Source organism: Rhinatrema bivittatum, chromosome 17 (assembly GCF_901001135.1).
Source record: "Rhinatrema bivittatum chromosome 17, aRhiBiv1.1, whole genome shotgun sequence".
NCBI classification, from domain to species: domain Eukaryota; kingdom Metazoa; phylum Chordata; class Amphibia; order Gymnophiona; family Rhinatrematidae; genus Rhinatrema; species Rhinatrema bivittatum.
The window spans coordinates 4,035,517-4,047,770 of NC_042631.1; the positions used below are offsets into that span (position 1 = coordinate 4,035,517).

General features: G+C 39.4%; 1 protein-coding gene across 3 annotated transcripts in view; it reads left to right on the forward strand.

The window, feature by feature from the left end:
- Positions 1–5,191: 5,191 nt before the first annotated feature.
- The window catches only part of LRRC4C (leucine rich repeat containing 4C), a 983,140-nt gene continuing 976,077 nt past the window's right edge, over positions 5,192–12,254 (forward strand). For all 3 annotated transcript variants that reach the window (XM_029582724.1, XM_029582719.1, XM_029582720.1), the window contains exon 1: positions 5,192–5,283. The gene's annotated coding sequence lies outside the window, so the exon portion shown is untranslated. The remainder of the gene's footprint in view (positions 5,284–12,254) is intronic.

Here is a 12,254-nt window from a genome sequence, read left to right on the forward strand (position 1 = left end):
GTTTCCTGATGCCACAGGACATGTTGGGAAAGAGACAATAGAACTGGAGAAACGTGAGAAACGTGAGAAATTGCTCTGACCACTGGAGAAGGAAAAGCACAAATATAGTGGGAAATGCGGAGATTTGCTTCAGAAACCCCACGTGGATCAAGATTGAACTCAGGACTGGTTAAGTAGCAGTGAGATAGGATCTAAAGACGAGAGATTTCATAATTACAGCACAGAATAGTGGAATATGGAGAAGATGGTCAGCCAAGAACGCTGACCGCTGGTAAAAGGAATTTAAATCAAATGGAACCGTGAAAGAATTGTCTTGGAGACCCTTTCTCTGGATGTGCCGTTGCCCCTGAAGCAGGACCCGGTGTGGTCCGAAACACGATCGTGTCGGGACATTTATAACAGATGAGTATTTTTCGTTACATCAGTTTCAAATATAAGGAGTCCACTATTTTCTGAGAAACAAAATTGTTGCAGAGTGTTTTGCGCTCACTGTTTCCGGTTTCGTTCAGTACATGGAGATATTATTTTGAGCATTTTATTGGCAATTATTTGTTTGGGTCTAAAAAAACAAACAAAAAAACCCCTCATAAAAAACCAAAAACTGATTTTTTCAACAATAAAGTAATTGGACTAATTCACCCAAGCATGAGTGTTTAACAGATTCATTAAGTTGAGAGTTCCTTCATATATATATATATATATATATATATATATATATATATATATATATATATATATATATATATATATAAAATGTTCCTGTTGACTGTTTACAAGGTTCTGGAATTCGTATTGGTGATAAAATTAGTACCAGTTACTCCTTTGTTTTTTGAAGATGGTTTACAGCCAGTAAAAACTGTTAAAACAGAGAAATGCAGATTCTGTAAAACAAAACTAGAAAGAATTGTACAGCTGGATATCAAGTGTTGTCAGAAGGCACCAGAGGAGCATCATAAGGTGGCCCATCTCATTCACTGGAAACTGTGGGGCTGATATTCACAAAAGCTTTAGTTCCTAAATTTAGTCCTTATTTAGGCATCTATTTTCAGCCAAACCTAGGAGCATAAGTTTTCAGCTGTAAATTCACATACAGTTAGCCTCCTAAACACAGGGCTTCTATTAATGTACCTAGATTTAGGCTCCTAAATTAGGCACCAAGTTCTGAAAATCAATGCTGAGCTCCTAACTTTCCCTGCCCTAAATCTGCCCCATTGTAGCTGCTCAGTTTTAGGGCGCTAAAGTTAGGGGCCTAATGAAAGAAGGAGCCTACATTAGGTCTCGCAGCCCCTAGTAAATTTTCAAAAGGCCAAATCAGTAACCTAACTCCAAACATTAGGAGCTGAAACCCTTTGAAAATTGGCCCCTGTGTAAAGATTATAAGATCAGTGAATCAGAAAAGCACTGGGAACACAACCTTGAGAGAATTGTAGAGAATGAAAAAATCATGATGAGCTGGGACATCCCCATCCCAACAGATAAAAAGCCAGACAGAGTGGTAAAGGAGAAGAACATACGCACACAGCACTGCTGATAGAAGTGTCAGTGGACTGGATAGAGAGAAAGAAGATCCTTAAGTAGCAAAGGATGCAATCTGAGAGCAAGAAAATATGGCAGAAAGAGACAGAAATAATCCGAATCACTGTGCTGATTAAAAAGAAATTCCAGGCACTTCTAGACATGCTGCTTATACACATATAACATTTTAAAAACTTCAGAAGGAAGCTCTCTGTGGCACATTGCAAGTATTAAGAAGGTCCTAAGCAATGAATTTGAGAGACTGAGATCATATTCAATGTACCATGCCTTAGGAGCGAGAATCCCTCCTGTTAAAATTATCCCGTTGGAGACATTACCCCATGAGTCTCTGCCCCTTGCAGCTCAGCAAGAGTTTGTACTGTGAGGAAAATAATCCCAATAGTAAATCCTAAGATTGCAGCCTTAAATCATGGAATTGGAAGACAGGCGTCAGAATTGCATGGGTTTTGTTTTGTGACCGTGTGCAGACTCCAGACCGAGTCATCCGCCTCTTTCTCAGTTTATGCAAGAGTACAGAAGGAAATTGGGCAGACTGGATTGTGAGCTCCACGGAGCAGCCATCATCTCTTTCGTGTTTCTGTAAAGTGTTGTATGTGTCATGTATCACTAATAGAAACGACCACTCTTAGCAGCAACAGACTGCGCAGTACATGGGTTTCTGTGAGACTCTGTTTCCGAGATATGCGCTCTCCTCTATTGCCCCGCACACCCTGCACCAGGCACTGTGCCCGACAGCAGGCCCCAAATGAGAACAGATTGTTTGAATGACGGCTAGACACATTTCACAAAACAGGGAAGGGCTCATGAGCTCAGGGCGCTGGGGCTGCAACCATTTGAATCACCGAGCTGCTAATTAGTTTAAGTAATCCTTACAAATCAGATCTAACCTGGAAGCAGATGAAACAGCCTGCAGTGTGAAGGCTTTGTTGCTTTGCTCGTGTTCATTAGAAGGTTACACAAGTCGCCAGGGCAGAAGAGCGAGCTTCTGATGATACCGACAGACAGCTGAACCTCCAGCAGTAGGTGGGAGCTGAATTAAATGAGTCCAGCTTTTCGATTAGCAAGGCATGGATATTCAATCATGTTATTTCCTTAAGGAAGTTTTTATTAAAACTGCAAACAAAATTGAGCTGCAGTGCTCGTCCTGTAGCATAATGACTGGCAATTTGTCTTCGTCTTGTGCATCAGACCCACCTACGCCTTGTTTTCCTAACAGAAAATTCAAATTAGTTCATTTGAGGTTCTTCTTTCCCTCTGCTCTCCTACTCTTGACAGCTATTAACTTCCAGCATTAAATGTTTTCTTTTTTTCAGCTCTCGCAGCACAGCTCGTGAACTTAGGGCCAGACTTAGGTTCTGAGCAAAATAAAACAAAAAGCAAAACAAATTGAAACTCTTTGCAAGTCGGTTTGCTTGAAACCCCACCTCATTTGTCTAAGGATTCAATTTCCTATAAAAAATAAAAAATCCTCCCCCCCCCCCCCCCGGAAAAGAGGCTCTCCAAGCAAAATCTTGGGCACAAAGCATTGTTGGACTTTTAGCTGAAATTTATGAATTAGAGGAAAAGTCCTGCCTGAGTAACCAACCTGTGTGGGATTTCCAGGCCTCTGACCTATGCTATGGGCCCAAATTTCAAACAGCTGCTGAGCAGCAGATTTCAAGTGGTTATCTTTAGTCAGAGGAGTCCAACCCCTTAGTTTTCATCTGCAAACATATCTAAATCTTAAAAGATGAATTTCAAGTTAGACCTAACCTTGCAGTTCATTCAGCCGCTTAGCACTGAAAACCAGCGCTGACCGGCTGAATCATCAAGCTAAGCCCACCCTGGGAATGTCCCTTTTCTGGTTACGCTCACTGCGGCTTCCGTGAGATGGGGCGCCCAGAACCAGAACCGTACACAACCCTCAGAGAAGGTAACTCAGATCGATGCGTGTGCGCACATCTGTCCGCATAGGTCGGCCCGCGCCCAGGTGTGCGGCCATTTTATAATACACACGCGCATGTGCGCACGTTATCAAGTAGCCTGGCAGTGTGCACCTGTGCCAAATTTTCAGTGGGCGTGCACATGTGCACGTGTGCCACCTGCTTCAGCTGCGTAAATTGGGGGCTTTTAAAAGGTTTGCGTGCCGCCCCCTATTTCCAGTTTTACCAGTTCATCCCCACTTTGTCCAGCTAAGAAAGAGGTTCTCCAAGCCCCCTGATTTGATAGCCTTCCCTTCCCTCAGTTAGGCCCGACCCGTAAAACCCCACAGACTGGCCTTGTTTCCTTTACATTTTAACTCGCGCGGCATCCACGGCAGAAGTAAAGTTACACAGCAGGGTGCCCTTGGCCTGTGTCGGGTCACGTTAGTATTCATGCGCATATCTCAGCTTCATGCCCCCAAACGCCTATGCCCCGCTCAGACCATGCCCATGCCCCACCCGGTTTTGAAAACATTTTGAGATGTGCGCGCTGCGAGAGATATGCGCATATCCCGGTCTCTTTTAAAATTCACTCGATGCGCGTATCCCCTAATTAATGCGCACGTCAGGCTTTTAAAATTCACCTCAAAGTGCAGTCACACAAAGGTCCGATACGGAGGCAACATCTTGTGCAGTCACACAAAGGTCCGATACGGAGGCCACATCTTGTGCAGTCACACAAAGGTCCGATACGGAGGCAACATCTTGTGCAGTCACACAAAGGTCCGATACGGAGGCCACATCTTGTGCAGTCACACAAAGGTCCGATACGGAGGCAACATCTTGTGCAGTCACACAAAGGTCCGATACGGAGGCCACATCTTGTGCAGTCACACAAAGGTCCGATACGGAGGCAACATCTTGTGCAGTCACACAAAGGACCGATACGGAGGCAACATCTTGTGCAGTCACACAAAGGTCCGATACGGAGGCAACATCTTGTGCAGTCACACAAAGGTCCGATACGGAGGCAACATCTTGTGCAGTCACACAAAGGTCCGATACGGAGGCAACATCTTGTGCAGTCACACAAAGGTCCGATACGGAGGCAACATCTTGTGTTTTATTCTCCATCCCTAACATTCTGTTTGCTTTTCTGGCTGCTGGCACACACGGAGTTAAGGATTTCAATGTAAGGTCCAGAAGGACTGCATGGTCCCAGTGGGATGATCCCGTTTAGATTACTGGAATGGGATATATGCTGGGCTGCAGATTTTACAAAACACAACAGAGAGAATAATTATTCACTCATCGCTGGGAAGGGGCACTCCCCTTGCTTCCAGTACATTGGCTGCTGGTTACCTCTAGAATCCATTTTAAAATCTTAATATCAGTTTTTCATGCACTGGTGGGGATTCATTCCTCTTACTTAGCAGATTAGAGTTATGTGGCAAATCCCAGGTAGAGCTTTACACTTTCTGCAGGAGCTAGTAAAAACTGTTTTGTTTTGTTTTGTTTTAAAACAGCTGAAGCACAGGTGATTTATTTATGGCTTTATCAGGCATAGGGTATTTGTGATGAATTCATTCATGATAGTCTCTGAGCAAATAATGCACTGGTAGAAAGGATCTAGCTACCTTGTCAAAGAAAAGGGAAACTTAAAATAGATGCAAAAGGGGACTACAATTCCCAGAATTCCTGGTACCCAGTATTTGAGAAAGCATGAGTCAGAGTAGGTGGGCTAGAGTGGCTCAGCCAGGTGCTAAATGAGGGAGTTAAGTAGCAGGAAGGTTCCAGGAGCAGGAGCAGCAGGACGGGACTTCTCTGCAGACAGAACCCTCACACAGTTGAGTTACAGTTTCTTGCTTTTCTCTCTATCAAGTAGTTTAGCAGAAAGGGAACTGAAAAGGGAATAAGATATAAGTGGGAGAATTTGATGCTTCCTCATGTTGTGTTTGCTAATTTGGGAATATTAAAAACTGTCCTAATCCATGAAAGAGATTTGCCTTGAAGTTGTGCTGGGAAACTGCTTGCATATTTGGCTGCAATAATTGAGTTTCTGTAAAATTTAAGCTCTGGAAATGTGGTTCCTTGTTTAGAAGCTGTGCTAGGAAACTGCTTGCATGTCTGACTGCAGTAATTATCCTGGTAAACGTTAGAGCAGCTGGTGAAAGGTCTTTCTCTCATTTAAGACTGCTCGAGCCTCCCTAGTATTTGCAGGACTGAAAGTTTCAGATATTTGCACTTGTTATGCAGCCAGTTTAAATTGCAGTAAACTGGAGGCAGTTAAAACTGGGAGGAATTAAGCCCTGGAAGTTAAGCCAGGAACCTTCATAAGAATGTGCTTGTAGTTGGAAGAAACTTAAGATCAGGCAAGCAAGAGGGCATTTGTTAGTGTTTTAAACTCCCTGGAAGCTTGCTTTCTGAAATTATAAAATCTTGTATTAAACCACAGCTTGGTTGTCACATTGGATTTCTTGATCTTATGTGTAGACAATTAGAGGGAGGACCTTTTGTGAGTAACAGGGTGAAGCTACAGATGAGGAAATAGGTTAGATCCCCACCCTGCAACACTCCCCCCTACTTGTATTCCCAGTCTAGTAAAGTTTACTGCAGCAGCACCACCCACTGGCCAGGAGACAGTGTCTATCGCTACAACACCACAGTATTATAGTGGTATGGTGCCAGGGATGAAAGCGTGGGATTGGTTTTATTTGAATTGGATTTTATAGTTTTAGATGACATCTATGGACTTAACTGTATTGCTATAATATGTATTTTGTATCTTTGATTTTATGTATAATGTGTTGGAATCTGCCTGAGATGTGGCCTGAGGCCGTATGTGCTGTGATATTAGTGGCATGACTTTGCAGCTTCTGCAGAGCTCCAGTGCCTGTCACTCTTGCCTGCGGATCAGAATCCACAGCTTCCCCTCCCCCTCCCTGATCTACCATCACAGTTTGTGTACAGCATCCACACCACCCACAATTATAGCACCTCGGGAAGTGGCAGCTCAACATGACTGCCCTACAAGGCAGCTCTAGGAGCTGTGCTTTTGGCAGGGATACGAGGTCACATATTTTATTTATTTATTTATTTATTTATTTCTTTCCCACACTCTCCTGAGTTCAGGACAGCGTACATAGTAAGTTTCATGATAATAATGTAAAATAAGATATAACAGCACATAGAAGATGTACAATAAGTTGAGGTGGCTGGGGACTATCTTTGCTTACAAGAACTTAATGAGTAGTTAATCATTAATGCCATACACATAAGGCATTTTTGCTTACTTTGTAAAAGAATGCCTAAAAATGTGGTTGGGAATCTAATATTTTTTACATCTTGTAAGCTTGTATGTAAAGAATGGGATCAGCCACCTGTGGGGTTGTGTCCTGAGATGACTGGCATTAGTCTCAGAGAGGAAATATCACTGGTTTTATGAGGGTCCTAGTCTTATTATTACATCTTGCAGATCTGTGACTGTGTGACATGTGAAGTATCCAGGAAGAGGCCAATACGAATTCTAAGAACAAAATGTGGTCCATCAGAGGTCAGCACCTGTATCAGCACAATGTTTGGTGGATGTGAGGGTAGGGCCCTCAGATACTGTACATACACAGAGCAGCACAGGCAGAAAGCTTGTAGCACAATTTATCAGCATAATCACATTTTCATAACTGTGATGCAATCGTGTAACAATTCCCGTAGTGGTGGGTAAAGGGCGTTATGGTTCTTTGGTTTCTAATTGCAGCCCAAGAATACATTATTCCCAAGAGAATCATTTTCTCACTGCACTTTCTCGGTTGTCGCATCTTTTAGTTTGGGGTGGTCTTTTAAATGTTAGATCGTTAAGTTCTAAAAGATTGAATTATTCTTCATAAATTACAGTTTTTAGTTTTAACTGAAGCAGGGTTAGAGTGGTGAATCTTATTGTTTGACACATGTTTGTCCACATGGTTTTTCATTTTTGTATAAATGTAGGAAGAGATGTGTGGGGGTGGCCATCATTTTCAACAAACTATTGCATTTGTGAGAGCTTTCTGTAAAATAGTGCATCACTATGTGAACAACATCGGTACAATCTCGGTTTTTAAAAATTATTTACAACCCTCCAGATTCTTCCTTGGTTTCTGTTATGGGAACTATGGAACTTTTGACTGAAGCTCTTACTTCTTATCAAAATGTAATTATTTTGGGAGATTTCAGTGTTCATTTTGATAATCCTACTTTTATTTATCTTTTGAACTTGAGCTTCGACACTGGGTTAATTTTTCAGCCCATGAACCAGGTTACACTTTAAATCTAGATTTTTCTATGAATGACTCTTTTTTTTTTTTTTTTTTCCTCCTGTTAAATATCCTTCGACTGATTATTGTTTAATTTTGTTTTATCTCAATCAGTTATACTAAAGCCTTCTTCCGCATCATCTTCTATATTTTCTTCCTATCAATATAGAGATCTTAAGAATGTAAAATTGGATTTACTGCCTGTGAATCTTGTTTCTTTCCCTGAGAATTTTTCCTCTCTGTCTTCTAAGGAAGAATAGATATTTGGAATGATGTTCTATCAACTGCAACTCATAACACTGCTCCTCTAATTCAGCGGAATAATTACCATGTTCCATCTAACCTTACCTTGTTACTCTTTTTATCACATTGTTAATTTTCTATCGCTTTCCTTACTTTCCAAGTTACTTTATGTCCCTGTTTTATTGTAACTGCTATTTCTTCTTATATCACATGTTAATGTTCTAAGTTTTTCTCCTCTTGTCACACCCTGTTAATTGTAAACCGACATGATGCGACTCCCATCGCGAATGCCGGTATATAAAAAATTAAAATAAATAAATAAATAAATAACCCATGGTATCATCCAGGTTTGAGGGTATTAAAAAGACAGGTACACCATTATGAACAAAGTTTCTGTAAAAATAGGTCACCAGATAACAAAAGGAGATGGTCTGAAGCTAGTAGACATAATTTGGCTGAGGTCCTTTGGGCTAAAAAGACATTTTTTTTTTTTTACTATTATTCGATCTGATAAGAATCATTCAAAACAGTTATTCAACATTGTAAATAGATTAACAAATCAATCTTCTTTAACTTCTCTTGAGAATTACAATTTTTCTGCAAATTGTTTCACTTTGTTTTTCTCAGAAAAAGTCAAATATTTCTAATTCTTTTCCCAGTAATTCTACATTAGTTGTTCCTAGTTGTCTTGCTGCTTAGCAGTTTTCTTCATTTATTCTAATTAATAATGTGGCTGCTGATTTTCTTTTAATGTCCCTTCATCTTAACTACAGTAGTTTCAGATCCTTTTCCATCAAAATGATTATCAGAACCATAACTTTTTTTTCTTTTTGAACCTATATCTCATTAATAACTCATTATCTAACAGTTGTTTTCCTGAGCTATAATAAAGATTGCATGAAAAAATTTTTTAAAAAAGAATTTTTAGACCCAAGTCGTCTTGGCCAATTACAGACCGATTTTCTAATTTACCAATGATTTAAAAAAATTATTGAGAAAGTAGTTTTCGATCAGCTTAATGATTTTGTTAACAAATTTATTACATCCTAATAAAAACAGTTGCTGTACTAATCATAGCACGGAATCTGCTTGGCTTTCATTAATGAATATTAGACTTCATTCAGAACTTAGTGATGCTGCTATTACTGTATTTCTTGATATGATTGTAGCTTTTGATACTGTTAATCGTTCTTTGCTTAGAAATCATTTGGCACAAATTGGTATTGAGGATGGTGTTTTGAACTGGTTTACATCCTATCTTGCAGATTGTTCATTTCATGTGGATTGAGCCAATGAAAAATCTGATATTAGGGGTTTGCCAACAGGATTCCCTCAGGGATCTATACTTTCTCTGCTTTTGTTTAACATTTTTATCTCACCTTTGGCTACTCTTATTCAAAATTGTGGTTGTCTGCCATCATTCTATGCTGATGACCTTCAGATTACAATGTTGGTTAAATGTCTTTCCAAATTTGATTTTAGTATTTTGAATTCTTTTTTGAATTATGTTGCTTCTTGGTTATCAAATCATTTGCAAGTCAATCCTGCTAAATCTGAAGTTTTTTGGTTGAATCTTAGATCCCCCACTTCTTTACTCACTTCTATTATGGCTGAATTTAACATCTTTTAATGGTATATTATTACTTTAAGAGTCACTCTTGGTTCACAACTATGGTTCATCACATTTTTTCTATTGTTCAGAAGGCCTTTTTTTTTTAACCTTATACTCATTCATCGGTTGCAACCTTTTCTGGTCTCTCATGATCTGAAAACTTTGCTCCATGCATTTATTATATCTAGGATTGATTATTGTAATTCTTTATTGTTGGGTTTACCAAATTATCACTTGAAAGATTGCAACTGCTTCAAAATACATCAGCTAAATTTATTTATGGTTTTAAGAAATTTGATTATGTAATTTATTTTTTTACATTTGGATTGGTTATCAAGTACTTATTGTATTAAATTCAAGGTGTTATGTCTTACTTTTTGTGCTTTATATACTGGGCTTCCATTATAACTTGCTAAGCTTTTATTTCCTTATGTTACTGTACGTTCTTTATTCTCTTCTCGGAAGGACTTATCTTTACTTTATTTTATAATACATTTAGAGTCAGCAGAGATTCATCCTTCAGCTACCAAGCTCCCTTGCTTTGGAATATGTTACCTTTCAAAGTTCATGCCAAAGTTAATTTTGCGAAGTTCAGGAAATCAGTAATGTTTTGCTTTTTAAGCAGGCATTTAACATTGCATCATTATTTTTGTTATTGTGTTTATTGCACTTTGATTATTTGATTATTAATTTTATTATTGTATTAATTAGTTATTGTTGTTTTTTGTTTTTTAGTCTTAATTTTGTCTTTGATTTTTCTGTTTTTATTTAATTTTATTTCCACTATGTTTTTTTTATTGTATTTCCACCTGGTTAATATGATATAGAGGTGGCATATAGAATTTTAATAAATAAATAACATGGTGAATGATGGCAGGTCCTCAAAAGATCTAAAATAACCAGTTTAACTTATCTGCAAAGGAGAAATCCAGTGCTTTCTTCACTAATGGCAACAGAAGATCACTGCTTCAGCTCTCTCAGTACTTATTTGGGAGGAGACTTGTTAATTTGCCCTTTATCCTCAGTATTACTTCTAAAAAAAAAAAACAAAAAAAAAAAATCCCAGCTGGTAGGGTCACATTGAATAGTTTGTTTGCTTGTGCATGTAGAATGAAAGGTAGAAAAATTACTGAATTAATTCAATACATTTGTGTCTAGCTTTCACGAGCCATGCTCCTTCCCTCAGGTAAATGCAGGCTAAAGTTAAGAAAGGGAGGGGGCTCAGGCTTATGCAGCAAATAAGCAACCAAGCGGAAGGAGCTGCTGAGAAAGGAATCGTAGAATTCAGAAGTAAGCAGAACTGGGAGATGGGGATGCTGCTCAAAGATTTCAGGGGATTGCTGGTGCTGAGCCCTGTGTTTACCTGCCTGCAAGGCCTGGTTCCTGGCACTGCTCCACCCCCAGTGGCTGTGTTGAACCCATGGCCAGACACAAGAGGTTGTGATGGTCATGTCCCAGGAAGCCAGGGATACCTGCATGATACTGGTCTGGGGTGGTGGGTGGTGAAGGAGCACCAGAGAGATATTCCAGGCACTGTAGGAAGCCTAAACATCTTTTACTTCTTTTCTCCACCCCCCAGAGCACTTTGTTGTTCATGATGCAGTCTCAGATGTTTGTTTACAGCAAGAGACCATCCCTGGGGTAAAGGATCCATGATCAGATACCGCCTGTGATGCAGTGGCATGGGTAATTACTCTGGAGGCAGAGTGCTTTGATTTAAATGCTACCATCACTATCTGGTCCATCAGTATAACTGAGGTCATACACATTTTAGAAGAAAACCTGATAAAATAGTGAAGCTTTTGTTGTTGTCTCTGTGCACATATACTACTAGTAAATAATGTTGTTGCAGGATTCCAGTTAAAAAAAACAAACAGTGAATTAACCCTGCTATAGTAACCTTATTTAAAGGGACATTTCATGCTGAAATGTAATTTTTGATAAATAAGGTTGTTATCAGCTGCTATTGTGCATAAAAACAAAAGAAGTGCCATGATGGGTCAGACCAATGGCCAGTCTGGATCACTTGGAAGATCCATACAGGGAGATCCCTTCCTTGTTTTCCCAAAAGAGATGGTGATCCCTATATCTACTTGGATAAGGAAGGAAGAGTCCTGTTCTCTCCCTCCTCCTACCATCAAATAACCAATGTTTGAGAGATCATTGCCGGCTTTTGGCCCAGAGAGACCTAGGTTTCACAGCTCTCTCTCATTGAATCAGTTTATCTTGCTATCAAAAAAAGGTTCCACATCCAAATTTAGAAAGCTGAGTATGCATCCTCGCTTAAAAACTATTGGTAGAGCAGCTTCATTCACCAACCCTTTTCTTCTAGAAAGCTTCATAATGCATTTAGATGGCTCCAGATTCCCTATAATTGAATTACTTTCCATTTATATCTAGGATGGAATAGCTTCACTTTTCTATCATAATCCAACAAATGTCTTATGAGGAAACTTGCAAGTCCAAGGTCACAGCATTCAGAAACCAGAAAGATATAAACACATTTCACCCTTCATTGTTATTGGTAATGCAGTAAAAATACTTTTTGAAGATGCGTAAAGATGGATATGCCCCATGGTGCGAAACTGGATGATTGTACTATTTTTATAAGTTTTATGCATTCTGCTTATTTAGAATATACCAGAGATGATTTCAAATAGACACTTGTCTTAA